Below are 23,994 nucleotides of genomic sequence, written 5' to 3' on the forward strand. Positions count from 1 at the left end.
TTTTTCCTTTCTTCCCCCTCCCCACCCCCCCTTTCTTCCTTTTCTCTCTTCCTCTCTCCCTCCCTTCCTTTCTTCCTTTCTCATGTTTAACTGTGATAAAACACACATAACATAAATCTCACCATCTTAACCATACCTTCCTTCCTTCCTTCCTTCCACCAAGAGCTATTTACTGGCAAGATTAAGGACACAAGGAAATACAGGTGCATTTCATATTATTTAGTATATGGAAGTCACAGTTCAAGTTCTGAAGAAAAACACAAGTAATGAAAGCAAGCTAAGTTTTACTTAATAACATCTGTGAAGCTCCTATCTCTGTAATTCCTTCAGTTAAAAGCACAAATTTTCCAAATTCCTGAATGAGGGTCTTCAGGTTTGTATCTTTAACAATAACCGATCACCCGCTTTCTTTTTACCTGTTTATTATTTACTATTGAGGTACAATGAACAAAAACAATCATATAAACTTGTAATAACAATGTGTTAACATATATACATCCACTGTGAAATGAGAACACAAGTATGATAATTTACAACTGTTACCTTATATAATTGTGTTTTACGTTTTTAATTATTTATTTGACAGAGACACAGTGAGAGAGAGAGAACATAAGGAGGGGAAATAGGTGAGGGAGCCTGCCTCCTCCTCCTCTCTCTCTCTGCCTACTTGTGATCTGTCTGTCAAATAAATAAATAAAATCTTAAAAAAAAAAAAAAAACTTGACGGTAGGATAACAAAAGGGGAAATGGGAAAACAATTAGGTAAGTTGTTAGCATTCTTTTATTAAAGGTTTCTCCAATTTATTTTAAAAATTTCTTATTTTTAAAAATGTGGTAATGCATAACCTAAAATTTACCATTTTTATGTGTACTGCTCAGTGACATCAAATCCATTCACATTGTTGTGCAATCACTATCCATCTCCAAAACTTTTTCATCTTATAAAACTGAATCTCATTAAGTACCCATTAAATAACTCATTTCCCCCTTCATTTAGCTGCTGGCAACCACCTTCTACTTCCTGTCTCTATGAATTTGACTACTTTATTTTTTTAACTTTAATTTATTTACTTTTAAGAATACAAGAGTATTTGTATTTTTTCATTTTGATGGTGCAAAACACAAATGCTGACTTGACATCCATTCACATGTCACATTTATGACCCAGCACATTGGTGGATCCAAAGGAAATGGTATAATCACTATTTGGAGCATATCACATTAGTATTTCAATTGTTTATTCCAACCATTTCTTCTCTGATAAACTAAAACATCTTCATCATGTTGTTTGATGAGAGAGACCCACAAGAAGATGGAGGTGGCCAAGATCAGTCCCAACTCTCAGCCAGTCAGGTCTATCATGTGGTAGCTTTTGAATGTATAATTGATCTGGCTGAAGAGCCTCTTGGGAGCCCAGCCAGAGTCAGCATCTTGCAGAACAGGAGCAACAATGCAGTTAGTGCCATCTTGCTGGGCCAAGCTCTCAAATTTGACATTTTAGATACCTCATCTAAGTACAATCGTACAGTTTTTGTCTTTTTGTGATTTATTTCTGTTAACATAATGTCTTCAAGGTTCATCTGTGTTGCAGCATGTGCCAGAATTTCCTTCCTTTTTTAAAAGATTATTTATTTATTTATTTTTGCCCGTGTGTGTGTGTGTGTGTGTGTGTGCACGCACATGTGAGAGAGAAAGAGAGAGTATGAGCCAGGGAGGGAGAAGCAGACTCCCTGCTGAGCAGGGAGCAGAATTTCCTTCCTTTTACTAATGAATAATATTCCATGGTATGTATATAGTATATTCTGTTTATCCATTCACCCATCAATGGACACTTGGGTTGCTTCCACCTTTTGGTTATTGTGAATAACGCTACTATGAACATGAATGTACAAATAGCTCTTCAAATGTTCCTGGGTATGCAGTAGATGCCTCAATTCTTTGGGGGGTATATACTCAGAAGTGGAATTACCCGACCTTATGGGGTGTACTTCTATTTAAAAGTTTTTTTGAGAAACCACACACATCCTACCAGTGATGCACAAGAGTCCAATTTCTTCACATCCTTGTCAACACTTGTTATTTTCTTTTTCTTTTTCTTTTTTGGTAATGGTCCTCTTAATGGGTAGGAGGTGGTATCTTACTGTGGTTTTGACTTGCATTTCTGTAATGATTAGTGATGTGTATCTTTTTATGTGCTTATTGGCCATTTCTATATTTTCTTTGGAGAAATTTCTATTCAAGTCCTTTGCTTATTTTTAAATTGGGCTGTTAGTTTTTGTTGTTGTTGAGTTTTGGGAGTTCTGTTTTTACTCTGGATATTAATCCCTTATCAGATATGTGTTTTGCAAATATTCTCTACCATTTTGTGAATTGCCTTTTTACTCTGTTTATGTGTCCTTTGATGCCCAAAAGTTTATAGTTTTGATGAAATCAAATTTGCCTATTTTTTCTTTTAAAACCTGTGTCATATTCAACAAATCGTCACAAAATCCATGAAGCGTCCCCCTATATTTTCTTTTTTTGATAGTTTTAGCTCTTATGTTTATGTCTTTGATCCATTTTATAATTTTCTTGTGTATGGTAATAGGTAAGGGTCCAGCTTCAATCATTTGCATGTGGATATCCAGTTTTCCCAGAACTATTTGTTCAAAACGTTCCTTTTCCCATAAATAGTTTTGGCACCCTCATCAAAAGTTATTAGAACATATATGTGAGAGTTTATTTCTGGGTTCTCTACTTCATTAGTCTATCTATCTAACTCTATGCCAAGATTATATTGTTTTGATTACTGTGTGTTGTAGTAAGTTTTGAAATCAGGAAGTAACGTTCCTCTAACTTTGTTCTTTTTCAAGACTGTTTTGACTATTTGGGAGTCCCTTTAGATTTCATATAAATTTTAAGATTAGACTTTTCTATGTCTGAGAAAAACATCATTATGATTTTGAAAGAGATTGTATTGCATTTGTAGATTGATTTGGGTAGTATTGATGTCTTAATAATATTAAATCTTCCAAACCGTGAACATGGAATATCTTTCCATTTTTTTATGTCTTCTTTAATTACTTTCAGCAATGTTTTGTAGTTTTCAGTGTATAAGTCTTTCATCTCCTTAGCTAATTCCCAAGTCTTGTTTTTACTTATTCTTCTTGATGTTATTGTAATTAGAACTGTTTAAAATTTCCTTTCGAATTGTCCATTGTTAGTATATAGAGATGCAACTGATTTTTGTGTGTTAATTTTGTATCCTGCAACTGATGAATTTGTTTATTAGTTCCAACAGTTTTTTTGTGTGTGTGGAATCTTTAGGGTTTTCTACATAAAAGATTACATCATCTGTAAACAGACATAGTTTTCCTTCTTTCTTTCCAATTTGGATGTCTCTTAGTTCTTGCTTAATGTTACTGCAACATTCTGTCCAAGACATGATGAAGAAGATTTTAAAGGGGATTAAATCTTGTAATTTATTTCTCTTAGCATAAGAGAAATTCTCTTATGCATTTCTCTTTAGGATTTAGGACACATTTTGCAGGTAGAATAAATAGAGTTGGTTGGTTTGGATATTGGTTGTGGGAGAAAGAAACGAATTAAGAATGACTTCTAGGCTTGGGGCGCCTGGGTGGTTCAGTGGGTTAAGTCGCTGCCTTCGGCTCGGGTCATGATCTCAGGGTCCTGGGATCGAGTCCCACGTCAGGCTCTCTGCTCAGCGGGGAGCCTGCTTCCTTCTCTCTCTCTCTGTGCCTGCCTCTCAGTATACTTGTAATTTCTCTCTGTCAAATAAATAAATAAAATCTTAAAAAAAAAAAAAAAAAAGAATGACTTCTAGGCTTGCAGATAGAATGACTGGCTGAATCACTGTGGTGCCATTTGATTAGATGGGGTAGATGGGGGAGTGTATGCTTGGGAGGGGCCATGTTAAATGTATCCATGGAAGCGGACAATATAAATAAAAGCAAGAGAAGATGGTAGGAAGAGGTGAGAAGACAGGCTTCTGGGGCAAACTCACCTTTAGAAAAGGAGTAGAAGAAAAACATAAGGAAGGTAAGAAGCAGCAGCCCAAGGGGTACAAAAAGAATGAGAAGAGTCAGAGAAACAAAACAGAGAAAGTTTCAAGAAAGTGACCGTAATTGAACAATGAGCTTGGGAAGGAAGATGAAGACTAAGCAAGGACCTTTTACGTGAGCAGTGAGGTTATGGGTGACCTCCAACAGAGGATTTGCAGCAGAATGGAGGAAGGCCTCTGCCCAGGAACAAGTAAGCTGGAAAAGCAAGCAGGGGTGGGAAGTGCTCTAAACAGCTCTGTAGAGCTGTATCTATAAGGTGGATAAGGCAGCTTTGCTGTTACTATTGCCATGGAAACAAAAAACATTTAGGAGATCTAATAGCTATTTAACAGCCCTGCGTCTAGCCCATCACATTCCCTTGATCTATTATGAAAGATGCTAATAAAAACAGGCATCAGGGCGACAGGGTTAATCCAGGCTTCTTCCTTTTAGATGTGTAGTCTCTAACTGGAAGAATTCCCCTTCTTAAGAAGGAAGCCAGACCAACCCCCACACCAAGTGCTATAAAGCCCTGAGAGACCAGCTGACCCAAGTTCCTTATTCTCTAGATGTTAGCTGAAATTTTTATAAAATAAATTTGCTGTTTTCACTTTTAAGTCAGCAAGCCGAATTACTTGGAGGAGGAAAGCAGGAGGAGTAGAGGAGACAGAGAGAAGACAGCGGGAACACAGGAACCTTCGGGTGAGCATTTTTAATCTTTGTTTTGTTAATTTGTTACTGAGTATTAGAAGTTGCTGATAGCATGCTTTCTGAAAAGTACATTAATTTTGTTCCATTGTAAATTTTTTTTCCTACCATATACATAGCCGATTAAAAGATACTGGGAAAGTACAAATAAGGAGAAGAAAGTAAAACCACCACTGAGCTAGTCTTTATTGACATCTGGGCGGTATTTCTTTCCATTCTTTTTTTGCATGTCTGCATATAATTTCAGGATGATTTCCACAGTTGTGTCCATACAGCATGGATTACTTGATGCTCATTTTTTTCCCCCTTAGAGCATGAACTGTTTCTGCATTGCTGTAAATTCTTCATAATCATAATTTTAAATTGCTGGGTACTGTTGCATTGAGACTTGCCACACCTCACTCAAGGATTCCCCTGATTTTGACCAGATAGCACCTTTCCTGTCTTTCATAGACTGGGCTATTTTATTTTAAAAAATGTATTTTTTCCCATTCGGAGGACAGGAGGTTTTTTTTTTTTTTGACCGGCGGAGAGAGGAGGTTAAATTTGAGAATGTGTCAGTGGCTTACCCCGGGGGTTAAATGAGAGGTAAGGCATGTTTGAGACTGTATGTGTTTATCTGTTTATCACCCCTTTGGACCCTGAATCTGGTTTAGCTACACATTCAGCCAGAATCACCTGATTCTGAGGAATTTAAAAAGTATCCCTAGAATAATTGATTGGCGATAAGCCAATCATCTGTAGTAGTTTTTGTTCTGGTTTTGTTTGTTTGTTTGTTTGTTTGTTTGTTTTTTAAAAATTTCTCAGGTCATTCTAATGGGTGGCCGGCATTATGAGACCTGTCATTTATACCTAGGTCATTTCAAATATTTTCCTGTCTCTGTCACATATCTGAGATCAATACATATTAAGGGAAGGAGAGGTACAATTTCAGGCACGCCACCCAAGTCTCTCTTTGAATACTGTATTAATAATGCAGAAGTAATTTGTGGGAAACCTAAAATGAACGAAACCTCTAGAAATATTTTTAAAGACTTTGTTTATTTATTTGAGAGAGAGAAAGTGAGAGAGAGAGAGAGCATACGTGCGCACAGGAGGCAGGGGGAGAGGCAGACTCTTGGCTGAACAGGGAGTGCATCACAGGGCTCTATCCCAGGACCCCAAGGCTCCGTCCCAGGACCCCGGGGTCATGACCTGAGCTGAAGGGAGACAGATGCTTAATTGATTGAGCCACCCAGGCACCCCCAAACCTCTAGAAATTTCTATCATCCACCTTAACCACATAAACCCTTGTGATGAGAATCTACTTATGAATTCCAATTTACTAATGCTTTAAAGAGATGGATTTGTTTCCAGTCCATTGGTTAAAAGTTAGAGAGGCTGGGGCTCCAGAATGCTCCAAATGAATCAAAATTATGCCCAGCATCTGTTAGTATTCTGACTTCCTACCGGCCTGGGGTCTTAAGGGATACAACACAACATAAACAACACCTGTTCTGGAAGAAAATAACATCTTTTTGCAACGTGCTCATTGTGATATGTCAGGATCACTTTGGGCATTTTCAGTATCTCATACGTATTCCAGACTCAGGGACTCCCATTTTCCAAGTTTGTCTTACACACCAGACATCTGAGGCACACTAATCTTCCCAGGATTAAGCCTGGAAGATAAAAGCCAAGCAAGGGCCCATACTGTTACCCAGGGGGCTCTCCTTAATACAAGTGGGATGCTGCAGAGAAAGGCAAGCATTCTGGGTTGCTCAGCTTTGTCATAGCGCCTTATCAAATTATCAGAACCTCCAGCCCTGTGTCTGTGATTTTTCTCGGGGCACTGACCACTGCCTTCCTTGTCCCGGAGTTCCTTATGTGCAGGTCTTGGTTCCTCTGCTGACCAAGAATGCTTGAGGATGGAGTCCTTGCAGGCAACCTAGCACATGGGCTCCACTCAGAATAGATGGAAAGGGGGTGCCTGGGTGGCTCAGTGGGTTAAAGCCTCTGCCTTCGGCTCAGATCATGATCCCAGGGTCCTGGGATCGAGCCCCGCATCAGGCTCTCTGCTCAGCAGGGAGCCTGCTTCCCCCTTTCTCTCTCTGCCTGCCTCTTGGCCTACTTGTGATCTCTCTGTCAAATAAATAAATAAAATCTTAAAAAAAAAAAAAGAAAGAAAGAATAGATGGAAAGGTATAAATAAACTAAGTCACCGATCAATGTGCAAGTTAGATAACAGCTTATGTTTATCTCTGTTGAACCTATTAACTTTTTTATATTAACTCCTCCGTGGAGAAGATGGTGCAATGTCTGGCCATATTTGAAGGAAAACTTCTCCCATTGGACTGATGACTTGGTGGTGGTGTGGGCTGATGCGTCTCACAAAGCAAGTAATGGAACCTGGAGTAGTGAGTTGGAACCAAAGAATCCCAAAGGTGGAAGCGTCCTTAGGAAGAGAGGGTCAGGAAAGGAAGCTTTTTGAATCGCTAGTGTTTTGAAGAGAGGTTTTGAGGAAAGGGGGGAGCCGATTTGAAGGAGAACAAGAAGGAAGAGAAGAGGAGAAGGGAGGGAGGACAGGCCAGGGACGGGACGGAGAGAAGAAGAAGTGGAGGGAAAGCGGGAAGAGCGGAGAGCAGAGCCTCTTTGCTCTAGAGGCTTCAAGGTTAAGCTGGAAGAATTTAAAAGGATCCAGTCCACATACCTTTATTGTGCGTTGTAGAAATAAGAATTTTTTTTTATCACTAAAGAAAAACTGAGTCCCACACAAGGGTCCTCCTCTGAGGCAGTGGAGATAGCATTTTACCTTGTTTGCGACTCCAGGATAGGAGATGGGATTGTCTGCAGGGGACGTGGGGGCATCGCAGATTCTTTAAAGGAAGTCAGTTTCTTTTTATTTTGTGTTTTACCATGACAATAATTTTATTCTCTTATAAATTCTCTGAGAGAATTGAAGGCAGTTTTCCTTGTTAACTCGTAGCAGACAAATCCCTACCAGGAACTCATTTGGCACAGAGTGAGAAAAACAACCGTCAACCTTCAGATATATCAATAGTGTCCCTTTCTACAGTGTTCAGCACAGAGTACCACTTGGGTCCTTTCTGTCGACACCCCATTACCCTCAGTACCATTGATTCCGTATTCTTGTCCCTAGAACCTATATTTGACTTTTAGAAACAGTAAGTGTGTGAGGGAAAATATGCAAACATCATTTTGCTACAAAAGACTACTGGGCATTTTTTTTCTCCCTCGGAAGATATTTATTGTGAGAGATAAAATGGGGGAGGTGAATAATACCATCCGTAGCTCACTCAGGGATGATTCACTGGAGCACATTTATGGGCCACAAGCTGTGCCAGAGCCTGAGGATACAGTAGTAGACCGGTGAGACCCCATGCCTGCCATCAGTGGTGAACAGCCTGGGGGGTGAGGATACACAGGAACTATGGTGGCTCTGAGGAGGAAGTGCTGGGACAGGAAGCCCATGGCCCTGCGGGGCCAGGTGGGGCTGGGGCAGCAGCCGGCCAAGACGTGGAGGGGTCAGAGAAGTCTTTTTCTGGAAGAAGTGATGTCTAGAAAGAAATCTGAGGTTGGGTCAGAGATGGCCAGAGGAGCTGGAGCTCAGAGTGAATAAGCAAGAGAGAGCCAGGTGTGTTTAGGGCATTGAAATAAGTTCCGTGAAGCTAGAATGGGTTTTAGTGAGGCAAGTTGTGGGGAGAGAATATGCTGGTTGACAAGTCCACATTGTGATATTCTTGGAGTTGAACTTCATTCTGATGTGATAGTGGGTTTTAAGCAGAAGTCATATGGTCAGGTATGCATTTTGGAAAGGTCACTCTAGCCACCGTGTAGAGAATGGGCTGAGCATAGCTGGAGTGAAACAGGAGACTGTGTGTCCTTTGTGCAGGTGGAAGACGACAACCTGTACTGGGCCCACCATCATCTGGTCCCTGGGACAGAAGAGAGAGGTGCGGGTGGAGATGGGCGGGTAATGAGGCCAGGTCTGCCCCGGGGAAGGAGGAAAGCCCTTGGTTTGCTTTTGTTCCGTACTCTCTCCTCTTTATGTTACAGATGCTCACAGGCCCATGCTACTTGCTGCTTCCTAGGGCACCATTCAGGACAATTCCCCTGGCTTTCCATTTTTCCAGAGATACTGAAACATTCTCTCCTTCTCCTTTTGTTTCTTACTCTCCTAGGCAGGTGTCCTAGAGCTGGCATACCCAGAAGTTCTCAGGCTCTGCTTCCCACGGCAACAGACAGGGTGGCATCTAGCATGCTAACGCATGGACCGTGTGTGAGTGCCAGGCTCAGTGCGGCTGTGCTGGAGGCTTCTGCCTGTGTCGCCTCCTTTGTCTTCTGGAGAAGTCCCAGAAGTTGAGTACTTGCTAATGACCATGCAGTTAGCAAGGGGGTAGAGCTAGGATTTGGCTCCTGTTGTGATGTACAGATTTTCTATGATATCACGATGTCTCTGTATCATTTCAGGAAACAAGGGGTGCTTAATAAGTGACCTCTGTAAATAATTTCTTGGCTCTATAATTTGAATTTAATGGCAGAATATGAAGTGCCTTGGTAGGAGGGAAGAGAGAGAGACAGTTTTAATTTGATTAAACTTTGTCACTTTGATTGTGAACAAGGATAGTCCTGATGCTGGCAGTTCCTAGGAACTTATTGGACTGTGTTGCGTGATGGCTTCTGAGATGATACTTGCTGACCTTCCATCTTTATTCTGTCTTTGCAATGAGAAGACTGGAGGAGATCGGAGGCAGACACAGAGTGGCCCTGCGGCCTTCCTGAGGTCAGAGACTGGGTTAGTCCCAGATATGGTCGGTCTTCCCAGATACACCGGTGAAGAACACTAGGGGACAAAAAAAAAAAAAAAAATCATTGAGATGGTTTTATAAAATTAAATCCATAATCAGTGTCATGGGTTCATATGTTTCATTAACAAACAAGAGCTGAAAAGTGATAAGAGCCAGAGAAAAGACAGCATTTAGTCAAAATAATGCCTAAAGAAAATGAAGCCATATCTTTAAGGAGCTCAGAGCAGTCTTTACTCTCTCAGTTCCCTGCGTTCAGCTTGTCTTTGTTTGTTGTTGTGGCCGAGTGTTGCTGGTTAGGAAGAAATTGGAAGAAAAGCTCGATTTGGAGAACATTAGAGAATGAAACAAGGAGATTAAGAAGACAGAGGTGGGAAGTAGGATGTCAGAGATAATGCCGTGCATCTGACTCTTGGGGGCAGAAGAGAGATCCCTCACGTGCATGGATGCCGACCTTCTACTAAGGTTCAGCGCCTGCTTCTTCCCCTGAGGGTAAATTGTTCTTTGGAAGCATTTGTACCCTCAAGATACACAAGAAAGGATGAAATTGTGGAAAAAAGCCCAATTTTAAGGGGGCATTTATCCCCAAATATGCCCCAAATCCATCAGCACCTTTTTGCACAGAAAAATTATCCAGAAAGAAGCTTCACAGGGAGAATGAACAAACAAGAGGAGAAAAGCAAACAAGCCAACAGTGGAGAAAAACTTGTTAGCAAAGGGTAGAAAGAAGGCAAATATTGCTAACCCATAAATCTGATGCTGATACCTGACCTCTGATGCTTTTGAAAAGCCACTTTTCATCCCTGCAGATCTTTGCCCTAACGGCGGCTCTGGCAATAAACATGTTCTCAAGGTGCCTCTTCTTCCATCTGTACATGTGCATTTGTGGTGGTGGATGTCATTTTACTACGCATTCTGGGGTCTGAGCTAAGTTCTCCTTTTGGGGGAAGAAGTCGGTGCTGCGTGTCCAGTCCCATCCCCAAACTGGGCTCAACTGTCAATATTTCAAGAAGGCCCAACTTTAGGCAGAGCCCAGGCCAGGAAGGCCCTGGTGGCTTCCTTGAGCTCCCAGGAGTTGGGAAAAGTGCTAGAACTCGAGAAAGGCAGGTGTAAACTGAGGGGCTCATGGGGATCAGCAGCTGGACAAAATCACCGGAAAGCTGACAACCCAGCTGCTGTGACTTTAAGAAAATGTTCTAATTAGCAAACTTAATGCAATAAGGGATCTGGTCTTTAGAGATAAAACAAGAAACCAAATTAACGAAATGCAGAATTTATTCTTGGGGTTTCTGAACTTTCTCGGGACATCCTGGAATTTAGTCAGCAGGTGGGTCAGGGAGATGGACTGATGGGCTGTCTCCTCCTTGCCAATCCTGGCGGTCGGCTGAAGGATCTGAGGAGAGATGGCGATGGGGGCTGGAAAGTCTGGTTACAAAAGAAACCACTTGCATCAGACGATTACAGGGGAGAATGTGCTCAGCGCACTGGGGAGCCCACAGAGATCCTCTTTGGCCCTATGGCAATGAATGCTGGTGAAAGCCTTCCCACCCTCGCGGTAAGGGCTTGCTCAGGTCTTCCCCTAGATGGGAAATGGGCCAGATCCGGGGTTCAAGCTCAGGGGTTTCAAGCTACTCCAGAAGCCGGCAGCAATGCTATGAACAACCACACGTTGAATTTTGGGGCTGCCGAGCTCCAGGGCGAGCCAGGCACAGGTCGGTGGAATCTGGGAGGACAGGGCTCTGTGAGCTTTGCGGCTTCCAAACGCGGAGTCCTAACTGGAGGATGGAAACTAGACAGTGAAACTCTGCATTGGCCACGAAGCAGAAACTCCCTTCAGGGTGAGTTACCAAGTCCTAGGACTCCGGCTGAAAAATCCCTCTGGCCCCAGAGCTGTTAAAGAGACTTTCTGCAGTAGAGAGAAAACGAATTAGAGAATTTCCTCTTCAGGGAATTGCAGAGCCATAAATACTATTCAGCATTTACTGGTTTACAGCAGCAGATCGGGGCCAAAGTGTTGACTTCTGGGCTATGAGGCCTGGGGAAGTGAGTGGCTTTTGGAAGGCAAAGCGGCGTAGCCTGGTGCTTCGGGAAGTGGCTTGCGCTGTGGGGCACTCTGAGGCACTTCCGGAGAGACAGGGCCAAGCAAGGATGGGAGCAGCAGAATGCTCCAGCGTGCTGACTCCAAGGGAACGGGGCCCTGTGTGGGTCACTCCTCCTCCCCGTCCCCCATTTATTCTGGAGGCCTGGGGACCAGCTCAGCGCTTCATTCAAAAGATGTCGTAATCGCAGCTCTTTTTGTTCTCAGTTCTGTTTTGGTCTCTAAAACTTAATTTACTTGATCCCTTTGGGAAAAAATTGGAAAGTACAAGACTGTTCTGAGGAGGCAAGAAAGTGTACGAAGCTTTACGTGTCTGCCATAGCATTTGGGGCCAGTTTCAAGAAAGGGCTAGGCTAGCAGTCTCGCATTCCCAGAATCAGCGCTCGATGATACTTTCCTGTTTGGGGGGATGTGTCAGTTCAGCATTCTGGGGCCTTTGGGGTTTCGAGGGTCAAACATGCAGAATCTTCTGATCCAGAGGATTGCATCCTCTCCGCCCAATTTCAGGGGCTCTCAGTCTGTGATCCTTCGAAGCAACAACGACTCCCACACGGTGCTATCTCTCATCCCAGCCCTGGTCTGCGTGCCATTCATGTGTCATCGCCCATCATCCTTACAGCAGCCCTGTGAGGGAGCGACTAGTATCATCCCTGCCCCCATTTTAATGGGGGAGTGGAGGCTCAAGGGCATGAAGTGACTTGCCCAAGATCACAACCCTTGTGAGTGAAAGAGCCGGCGCTCACACCTGGGATCTCTGCCCACACCCGCCGCTCTCTGCTGTTTTCCCGCAGCACAGACACCATATTTATTTATTTTTTTTGAATCAAATCATCTCTCAGCCTTGCTTTTATATTTCTACTAATGCCCTGAAAGCCTTGTCACCTTTTAAATCATTTCTCTAGACCCCAATTTTGAAGTTTAATCATAATAGTTAACATCGTAGAGGGCTCAGACAGTGTGAAATACGTCACACTCATTGTGCCGTTTACAGACAAGGAAAGAGAGGCGCAGAGAAGTTACATCACTTGCAAAGAATCCCCGAGCTGGTAAACGCCAGATCTGGCTCCATGACCTTAGCCCAACTCCCTCCTCTGAATATTTCTGTGAGATATAAAAAGAATGTCCTATTTGCCACTCTACAGTATGCAGTAGCTCTGGGGGCTCAAATCGAAGTTTTTAACTAAAGTTGTTGGAGAAAACGAAGAGCATTATTGTTAGGGGAGAGTAGTGAACAGCAGCGTGGTTATTAAAGCAGAAACCTTACACTGTGGAGAACTTAGGGGGAGAATAGAGACATCAGTGGGGAGGAGAAGGAGAGGTCTGATGGGGCCGAGAATTCACCTGGACCATCAAATCCCACGGGTCTGCAATGTTTTGACTGGTTTAATCTCGCAGTGGTTTACAGGTCAGGAGAGGCTAATGGTTTCTAGGCATCAGCTAACAAAACTCAGGGTTACAGTGGTGACTTTGACATGAAGAGGAGGGATAGAATTCAAGGCATGTCATACAAAAATGATGGTGATAACTCTGTCAACTGATTGGATGTGAGATATTAAAGAAAGAGAAAAATGAAAGAAAACATCCCTCAAATGGTCACCAGCCATCTAGCTCCACTCCAGCTGCCATAACGAAATTCCACAGACTGAGTGGTTTAAAGAACAGAAATTTATTTCTCACAGTTCTAGAGGCTGGAAGTCCAAGATCAAGATGCTGATAAGATGGGTTTTATTCTGAGACCTTTCCTCTTGGCTTGTAGGTGGCCACCATCTGGCTATGTCTTCTCACATGGCAGAATGTGTTTCTTCTCCTAGGACACTAGTCCTATTGGATAAAAACTCTACCGTATCACCTCATTTAACCTTAATCACCCCCATGAAATTCTTATCTCCAAATACAGTCCCATTGGAGTTTGGAGCTTCACGATGTAAATGTCAGGGGCTCATGTTCAGTCCCTAACACCAGCTGAGTGGGATTGATTTGAGAGGAAGGATAGACCCAAGTAAGATCTGAGGTAGAGGCAGAATCTCCAAATAAGACTATCCTCTAGACAACTAGGAATACTGGACCAAGGCTTAGGTTAGAATTCAGGAAAAACCACTTAAATTTTCTAGGTCTCAGAGCTCTTTTTCTTTATTTTTAGAACTGAGATAAAAATGCCAACTCAGCCTATCTCAAAAGGTAGCCAAGTGGAGCAAATGAGGTAATGGAGAAAAAAAAAGTCTTTGTAAATTATAAGATGAGGGCGCCTGGGTGGCTCAGTGGGTTAAAGCCTCTGCCTTCGGCTCAGGTCATGATCCCAGAGTCCTGGGATTGAGCCCTGCATCGGGATCTCTGCTCAGCAGGGAGCCTGCTTCCTCCTCTCTCTCTGCCTGCCTCTCTACCTACTTGTGATCTCTGTCTGTCAAATAAATAAATAAAATATTTTTTAAAAATTATAAGATGAAAATATGGTATTTTCATAGGTAAGCGACATCGGGGAGTCGGGGGCAGAGATGGGGTAAGGTCTCCATGGTGGGTGAGTTCTTGGGGGTTTATAGAGAGAGGTGAACTGAGGACCCTGGTGGGAGTTCAGTGGGGTCCACAATTGGGTAAAGAAGAACTAACAGTGGATTCAGAAGGGCTGAACAGTCACAAAATGGAAAACCACAAGGACTCGGGACCACAGAAGAAAGAGAAGAATGGAGGTTTCACTGATAAGACCTGAGGAGCAAATCCTAGAGTAGCTGAGAAGGAAGCAATAGACTTCTCAATAGAGAACTTTCTCAATAGAGAAAGGGCAATAGAACCAACTGTTGAATAGAAACAGATGGCCTTATCCTAGTCCCCTGTGATGCACAGGTGGCTCTCATGAGGTGGTGGGGATGGGGCAGGGCAGCTACTGCTGTAAGTTAAAAAGAGGACGATGAGGGGCGCCTGGGTGGCTCAGTGGGTTAAGCCGCTGCCTTCGGCTCAGGTCATGATCTCAGGGTCCTGGGATCGAGTCCCGCATGGGGCTTTCTGCTCAGCGGGGAGCCTGCTTCTCTCTCTCTCTCTCTCTCTCTCTCTCTCTCTCTCTCTGCCAGCCTCTCTACCTACCTGTGATCTCTCTCTGTCAAATGAATAAATAAAATCTTTAAAAAAAAAAAAAGAGGACGATGAGAAGAAATGACAACAGTGAGCCTGGAGTTCAGGAATTTAAGAGTGAGAGGACAAGCAAAAACAAAAATTCCAGTAGGTCGCAGAATTAGGTAGAAGAGAACGCTGGCATTGGGTTGACCACTCGCTGTGTGGAGTAAGCATATTCTTTCCTTTACAACTCAGAACAACCCTACAGGCTTTCTTGTTTAGCCTCACTTTGAGGGTGAGGAAGCCGAAGGGCAGAGAGAAGAGTTATGCAGCTGGAAAAGCGGGAAGGTTGGGAGTTGCTTGGGCCCGCTAGCCTTCAGGTTCAGGTGGATGAAGCTGGAAGAGAGAAGGAGAAATGAAGAGAAGAGGAGACCCAAGTCACAGGAGGGAGTGTAGCTAAGGGTCATAGTCAAAGTGTCTCCAGAGAAGAGAATACTTGCAGCTTCCCTCCCAGACTCAGAATGTTCCTCCAGCAACATGCCCTTCACAGCCGCAGAATTGGAAAGGTTCCTCTCCCAGCTCAGCAGTCACTGCTGCCCCTGGCCTTGGGCTTTCACCCGACCCCTCTGGTCACTGAAAACTTCTTATTGCCGAGTCACCTGAGACTTTTAATTCCCACCGACCTCCTGCTCCTTCCACCAGTCTTTCTCCTGGTCTCCTTGACACTGCATTCTTGATTCATCTCTTTTGGTTTGGGTTTGAGGCCAACCTTTCTCAGCCATCTTTCTAGGCTCCTGTTCTCTGCCTGGCTCTTAATTGGTGATTCCCCCACCCCCACCCCTCACCCCAAGGTCTTATCTCTGGGCCTCTTTCCTTCTCTGTTCTCATGCCCCTGTGGGAGGTCATTCAGCTTTTCTGGCTTTAGTCACCATAAGTGCTGATGAACCACAAACTCAGCAAGCTCTCTTAACCCCTCCACCCCAGCTCTAGACGCAAGGGGACAGTTCATTTACATGTGTCACAAAAGCCTCATATTCAAAATGTCCCTAGTTGAACTGATCCTCTCCACCCCTCCCCTGCCCCAACCCGAAAACAGCATCTTCTTTTTTTTTTTTTTTTTAATTTTTTCAATTTATAAAACAGCATCTTCTTATGTCCTTTTTATTAGTGGAAGGCACCCTTCTCCCAGCAAAGACCTGAGAAGATTCCCCTCCCCGCCCCCACTTTCCTTGACATTCCATAACTGGTCCATCCTCAACTCTGGCCACCTCTCATGTTTCTTCATGTCTCTCAGTCCCATCCAGATGTCCACCCCCTCTGCCCCAGACAATCCCTTGCAGTCTTTCTGAACCTAGGCTTGCCTCCTTCCCAGCTGTCCTCCACCTGCTGCCAATATCACCCTTCTAAAAATACGCATCTGCTTTCTGCAATTCAGTGGCTCGTATGGCCCCCAAAATAAAACCCCAACTCCTTTGTGTGGATGTAGGTCACTCTCAAACCACCCTCTGCCCAACTCATCCTCCCTTTCATGCTTCCCCTAGGTTGTTATCATTTGCCGTTCCCCAGACTTGCCCTGCGCTCACAGCAACCAGTCTTCACACAGCCTGGTCCTCTGTCTGGAACCCCTGGCCCCTCTCCTTAGCCAGCCTTTCCCCTTAGTACCTTAAAAACACTCTTGTTCCCCAAGGCTGTTCCCTACAGCATTTCATTCTGATGGCCGTTTTCACCTGGCTTTGTCTACTACGTTTCTGGTTTATTCACCATTCTGGCGGGTCCTTCAGCTCTAAGGTTGTATTTTCTTCCTTGTCAGGTACACAGGACCCAGTATTTGTGGTGCAGAGAGAGGCAGAAGAGCTTTGTGACAGAGAGCTGGGAGCGGGGTTTAAGCCCCATCCCACCAGTAAGCGACAAGTGAACTAGGGCACACAAGCTATTCCATATCTTTGCACTTTAATTTTCCTCATCTATAAAATAACCAATTCAGACTATCTAGGGATATCTGGGGACTACCTGAGTTAACACACAGAAGGAGCTCTGCGGAGTGCGGACCACAGAGTAAACACAATACGGGCTGTCTGCTGCTTATTTTGAATGCTGCATATTTGTCACTGATGGAGGACGTGAGCTTTCCCAGAACCCTCAGGCAGGTCTGGCAAAGGCGGGTATCTTGAAGTGAGAGCAGTGAGGGTAGCTGACAAAATCAGACAACCAAGGGCCTGATGTTAACTTGAGGAAAGTATTTTCACTGTGGGAGTTAGAAGTTCCAGAGACAGTGGCCAAACAGAGGACCCAGAACGTCACCTAGTGGTAACCTGGGAGGCTGCTGGCAGGCAGGTCTATAGCTCTCCTGTCTTGGTGCTGATGGCTTAGAAAAATCTGATCATGAATTCTTCGTAAAGATGATGCCTGGGGCACTGACCTTTATTCTCCAGAAGATTCTCGATTCTTCACCAGTTTATCTCAATTTCACAGCCTCCGGTTGCATAATGCTTATCGCTCTCTGCTCCCTGGGGCACGTGTCTGTCGGTGTGTCTGAATGCCTCAGTCTTCAGGTTCTGAGACAAGTCCCAGGGCCAGATCTCAGCACTGAAGTTGAGTACACCTGTGGACGCACAGTCCCTATTGCTAGGGTCTGGCTTTGGTTCCCTCACACCCCTCAACTTCCTGGTGGGAACACCTGTTACCATCTTTTTTGATGACCTCTTGTCTGTGGTCACACCTGCTAGATTCCATGCCCTGCCTATGATGAGGGACTTTTTTTAGCATACGTAGCTGACAGTGTCTCTGAATGCTTGCCACACCCTAGTCAGGGAGGAGGGCAGGCTGCTCCCAAACCTTCCCCAGCTGCCATTTTTTTTTTCTTTTTAAGATTTTATTTATTTATTTGACAGACAGAGATCACAAGTAGGCAGAGAGGCAGGCAGAGAGGGGGAAGCAGTCTCCCCGCTGAGCAGAGAGCCCGATGCAGGGTTCGATCCCAGAACCCCAGTATTATGACCCAAGCCAAAGGCAGAGGCTTTAACCCACTGAGCCACTCAGGCGCCCCCCACCACCCCCAGCCCCGCTGCCATTCTCATAGCAATTCACAAGTCCTGTTGGTCCTGAGGCAGGAGCTGTGGTCTTCATGGTCAAAAAGTCTAAAGATTGCTCATTTTTAGGTCCATTTCTACTTTTTTCAAATTCTTCCCTGGTCTGTTAGATATGAGCTTTCCCTAAGATTCTATCAGAATCCTGGCTCCAAAGTTAGGGTCTTTAAGACTAGAATAGATTCTGTATGGTCTTACGGATAAGACTCCATCCTTCCCCCACCCCCCACAAAAAAAAAAAAAAAAGCCATTTGTAATGAAACCCCTGGGAATATGGGAATTCCTCTGGCTGGGCGTATACCAGTCTTATTTCTCATGCCTTGTCTCTTTGTCCCCAAGGCTCTGTTTGTTGATCCTGGTTTTAGTGCTCCGCCCTTCCAGACACAGAATTGTGACATTGAATCCAGCTCCAGGCTTGCTTCATGGACTTGGGTTGTGCTGCCTGTACCACTTCTAGCATTTTGGGATTTGGGGTTTGATCCTTCTGTCCTAGTCCTGCCAACCAATAGAAATTTTAATTCCCTGTAAGATGAGTTCAAACACTGTCTCCAACTTCCTCATTTTGCTGTATTCCCTTTCCTCAGTTAGGCTTACAGAATTCCAGCCTCTGTGTATTCTGTGTACAGAATTCCTTCTCTACCTTGAGCTGTCTCCTAAGCTCTGGAGCATGCTCTCATCATCCCAGCTGATGGCCTCACCATTCTCCCTATAACCCAAGCAAGAAACCTCAGACTTGCTGTTGAGACAGATCAAAAACAGAGAGCCATGATTCATGTCATCACAATGAAGGCCCTATGGTCCTCTCCGAAATAAGAGGTGGCCCTCAGCTCTGCATATGAGAATTCTCATCTTGCCAGGCTACTCCTAGGCCTAAAGAAATCAATTTACACAAGTCCAATTCACAGGGAAATAATTTTTAGCCCAGAATTCTTGTTATTCTGGTTTGAATGTTTATAATGGGAGGTTCTATGTTCCCTTTATTATAACCTTTCAGCTCACGATTCAAAGTCCACCCTTCCAGAGAGGCCTGATGGAGCAGATGGGTTGTTAGAAGGCTGCCTGATAGAAATGGACTGAAAGCATAAGAGTGGAGTTGTTTGAGAGATTTTCATCATAAACTTGTCAGAAAAATCCAAGAGTTGTCAGTATTTCTGTACAGTATGCCCTTCTAGCAAACATGAAGAGGAGTCTACTTTTTAAACTTCATACGAACATGAGAACTGAGGTCATCACCCTCATGGTCAGTGGAATGACAGATGTCAAAGCAAGATCATTCCTACATACATTCCTGAGGGTAGAAGAGCAAGGGGGCATTTATCCAGTACCAAGTACTGTGTGAAGCACTCTCTCTCTCTCTCTCTCTTACTCATTTAATGGTTACAACAACCCCATGAAATCAATGTTATATATTCTTGTTGTGGGTTGAATTATATCTCCCCAAAAAGACAGATCCAAGTCCTAATCCCAGGTACTTGTGAATGTGACCTTATTTGGAAATAGGATTTTTGTAGATGGATTTAATTAAGATGAGGTCCTACTGGAGTAAGATGGGTCCTAAGCCAAAAGACCTGGGTTCTTGTAAGAAGAGGAGGCGACACAGGAACATAGAATATGTAGTAGGAAGATGATGTGAAGACATAGAAGAAAATACCATGGGAAAGTCAAGAGATTGGAGTGACACATCCACAAGCCAAGGAAAGCCAAAGATTGCTGGTAGCCACTAGAAGCTAGAAAAGGCAAGGAAGATGTCTTTCCTAGAGGCTTCTAAGGGAGTATGGCCCAACTGACACCTGGATTTCAGATGTCTAGCCTCCAGAACTGTGAGAGAATACAGTTGTTTAAGCCTCCAGCTTTGTGGTACTTTGTGAAGGCAGCCTTAGGAAATTAATACAATCTCCATTTTACAAATGAAGTAATGGATGCTCAGAAATGCTGGTTTGCCCAGAAGTAAGTGCTTAGGACTCTTTAACTCCAAACACTTGAACACTTGCTGGTTGGACTGGTCCATTGGGTGGGGGTTCTCTTTCTCTTCTATCAAAAATTCCTGTTCCAGAAAAATTATATACTAACATCAGCATTTCCCTGTAAGTAAGATTATGTAGAACATTAGTTCTGTGGAGTATTAAAATATGTTAATGTGCACAAGAGTTCTTAGGATCAAAAAAAGGGAAGGTTACTGTGTGTAAATCAAGCTGTCTTCTTTCTGTCTTTCTACAGGACCCCCATAGAGCCTTTAACGTGCATTATGAATCTCCAAGAGAAGAATACTAGAGGTTACGATATTTCTCAAGCTGATTTAAACATGGAAAGCTTGTCTTTTACAGAGCATCTTATGGAATTCATATTCTGTGGAAGATACTTTGGGAAATGCTGAATTAAAGAAAAAAGCTTCTTTTTTTTTTTTTTTTTTGTACATCATTTCCATGTCAACCATGTTTTCTGAGTTATACCTTCACATAAGTGTCTGAAGGAGAATTGAAAAACATCCTTGCTGCATTAAAATATATTAACAAACCATATCTTTGGGTAGGTTAACTTAACTAATGTTTTACCATAACTCTTTTATTCTTTAGATCTTTATGTGGATTCTCAGAGTCAATGTCTTCTAGCCAAGGCCATTGGGAACATACCGGTTGTTGAACAAAGTTAGGTCTATTGACTTGTGTCAAGGTGGAATGCACATGAAGGGAAACTGGGGCATTTCAGAAAGAGGATGTTAGGAATTATAATAGGATTTATGCTTGCATTGGATACTTTGGGGGTAATATTCAAGGAAGCAGGACTTTTCAGGAACAAGAATGGTTAGTTCGTATAACAGACTGAAAAATAGGGACCCATACTATCATACTCCGATAATGAAAACATGTCCCCTGATCCTCCTGTTCTTTTCTAGACATCCAGAAAGGTTCCCTATACCCATACCTTAAGTCTTAGGCTGTTATGTAATATTTATACAGGTGCAGTAGTAGTAAGTGTTTAGTAGAAAATTCTCTTTGGCTAGTTAAGGAGAAAGTAAGGACTGTGTTATTATCTATGACAACTCTCCCTAATGAATTTACATTTAAACCTGGGCTTTGTCAAAGATAAACAAAGCCAGATGTTAGTTAAAGGAAGGACAGATTTTAATCAGTAATATACTCTTATAGTAGAGAAAAGAGCCCAACATTAACTGAACTCAACTTCATTTTTTACAGAGGTGAATGGATGTTTTTAAGGAAGAATGAAGGATTAGAGAGGGGGTAAACAGGTGTTCAGCAGAGTCAGGGAAGTGAAAAACTACCAAAAATGGGAAGGGGAGGTTGGCATACATGAACTGCATCTGGGTTTGCTAACTGACATTTCTGAAGCTTAGGATGCTACCCCCACTAAGGGAGGGAGACAGGAGGCCTATCTTCAGGTGTTGGCTGAAACAAACTAAGTTCTTTCGATTGCCTTGAGTTTTTTCAGGCTCTATAAGAAGGGGAGGTTATGGTCATCCTAGAGATGTAGCCCTAAACTGTTAAAAAAAAAAAAAAAACTCTTAGTCCTTCGTTTTTAAAAAAGATTTTATTTATTTATTTGACAGAGAGATAGAGAACACAAGTAGGCAGAGAGGCAGGCAGAGGGAAAGGGAGAACAAGGCTCTCCACTGAGCAGGGAGCCCAATGCGAGGCTCAATCCCAGAACTCTGGGATCGTGACCTGAGCCAAAGGCAGCCACTTAACCGACTGAGCCACCCAGGCGCCCCTCTTAGTCCTTCATTAAGGAGGGCACGTGATGTAATGAGCACTGGGTATAAGACTGAAGAATCACAGGCCTGCACCTCTAAAATCAATAATATATTATATGTTAATTTAATTTAAATAAAAAATATTTTTTAAAAAAGAAAGAGTGTGGCAAACATAGGTTAAGAAACCCTCATAAACTGTATGAACAGTTGTTGCATATTTATGTAGTTACGCTAGGCTGTCTACCCCTTTAGAAATGTTTTCTCCTCCATCCTACCACTAATTCTTATGTGTTTGGGCATGAGGCAAAGTTGTCTGGCTTAGAGTCATGTTATATCCTTACTGTTTACACAAGCAAATATTTTTTCGTATTGTAGTAGAAAATCTATCAAATGGGAAAACGATTGTGACATTTTGTTTATAGGAAAATTGTTTAAAGCATTTACAACCTACTGTCGTTTTTGTAATTTAAAAAAAAATGTTAACACAGAAAAAACAAAAACCAAAAAACTGTTAGTCCTTTATTCAAGTGGGAAGCCTAGCAAGAAGAGGACTCCGAGGAGCCTGGCTAGCATTTGAGAGCGAGTTTTTGTCAGGTTCCAGAGCAGAAGTTGTATACTCTAAATACATAATGCTCTCGCCAGGGTCAGAAACAAGTTATGAGTGATTCTTTCTGATTGCATTATTCCAGCTCTGGTGGTTGGTTGCTCATTATGTACACCGGGCAGTCTGTTATCTCTCCTGAGAGAGACTTCTCTCAATTAGCGTGTGCCTGACTCTCTCAGATGTCTCTCTGTAACTTTTTAGGGAAATGTAATTCCTGGAGGGGTGGTAATTTTAGACATCTGATGTCCTCTAACGATGATATTGAATACACAGGGTGAGTTAGTGTGTGGCAGGTGGGTATAAGCTCGATGTCTCCATAAGAATTAGACAAGTGGTAACCGGGAATTTAAAGATTTATTTATTTATTCATTTGACAGAGAGATCACAAGTAGACAGAGAGGCAGGCAGAGAGAGAAAGAGAGAGAGAAGCAGGCTCCCCGCTGAGCAGAGAGCCCGACGCGGGACCCGATCCCAGGATCCCGAGATCATGAGCTGAGCCAAAGGCAGCGGCTTAATCCACTGAGCCACCCAGGCGCCTGGTAACCTGGAATTTAAGATTCATTTCTCACAATAGGAATGAGACTTTTTCTTTATTGAGTATCTGTGGTGGAGAGTCCTTGGAGGTGGACAGATGCCTTCAGTGGAATCAAACAGGTCCTGCAAAACAGGCTGGAAGGTTGTTGAAGAAAATAAAGTAATGATTTCTACCCAGGTTAGACTCAATCTTTGTTCCCACTCCCAAAGGGTTAGGTTTTGCTGATAGGGTTGTAAGGACTTCGGCAGAAGCATTTTGTTGATATGGAGTCAATATATAATTTTGATAAGACTGAAATTAGGGTTAATTATGTGAGGAGAAACAACTATCAGAAGGGATAGAGAGAAGAAAATTTACATCTTGAAGTATTTTTCATTTGTTTTTTGGTTGGTTTTATTTATTAAGTTTTGTCAGTAATCTGTTAAATTCAGAACAGTAGCTATGATCTAAGAAAAAAACAACCCAGAGGGGTGCCTGGGTGGCTTAGTTAAGTGTCCCTAACTCTTGAGCTCAGGTCATGGTCTCAGGGTTGTGAGTTCAAGCCCCACATTGGGCTCCATGCTGGATGTGAAATCTACTTAAAAAAAAAAAAGTAGGAGGAGGAGGAGGAGGGGGAAGGGTTTACAATTTAAGTAAACAAATTAAGCAATTACAAACAAATTAAGAGGAGTTTGTAATATGAGTTTGTAAACTCAGGTAATTTGTGGGTTCTAGGAGGGGCTGATCTCATTGCCTGCAATCAAGGCCAGTGGAAATACTTCAATCATGAGAAGGTTGAGGGTGTGAGAATGCCATTCGTTCTTGTTACTTTCCCTGGGTCTATGGATAAGGACAGTGACGTTACTAAGTAAAAGTTATAGCTTTATGGTTCTTTGATGACTCTATCAGAAGAGACAAGTTGGGATTCCCAAATCAAGCAATTTTTTTTTCTACAGAGCTCTGTAGCAAAGAAAAGCCTTGACACACTCTGAAAATGAACAATAACCAGAACACATTCATAGACTTTCTGGAGATGTCCAAAGGAGCCTTGGGACTGTGGATGTCCATGTTCTACCTTTACAGACTTGCTAGAATTGTGTTGATGGCAGATGGGGCATACATGGGAGCATCCTTCGCGATAGCCTTCAAGTTACCCTGCCAGTGTTGGTTTAATACCATCACCAGTTTATCTCTGCTGTTACAGGTAATATCATGAAGCAGCCTTGCTAAACTCTACTTTTATTATGGCTATATCTTTGGGTAATAAATAGCAAAGCATCTCAGGGTTCTTTGATCCATTGTTTACCTTTGATCCATTGTTTACTTTGATCCTTTTTTTTTTTTTTTTGCATTTTCTAAAACTTTATTGCCGGCCCTTAAAGATG

General features: G+C 42.9%; 1 protein-coding gene across 1 annotated transcript in view; it reads left to right on the plus strand.

Moving 5' to 3' along the window:
- Nucleotides 1–4,535: 4,535 nt before the first annotated feature.
- LOC131813910 (cysteinyl leukotriene receptor 2-like) overlaps nt 4,536–23,994 on the plus strand; it is a 29,312-nt gene continuing 9,853 nt past the window's right edge. Inside the window, 1 exon segment of the mRNA XM_059144452.1 lies at nt 4,536–4,742. The gene's annotated coding sequence lies outside the window, so the exon portion shown is untranslated.

This window comes from Mustela lutreola, chromosome 13 (assembly GCF_030435805.1).
Source record: "Mustela lutreola isolate mMusLut2 chromosome 13, mMusLut2.pri, whole genome shotgun sequence".
NCBI classification, from domain to species: domain Eukaryota; kingdom Metazoa; phylum Chordata; class Mammalia; order Carnivora; family Mustelidae; genus Mustela; species Mustela lutreola.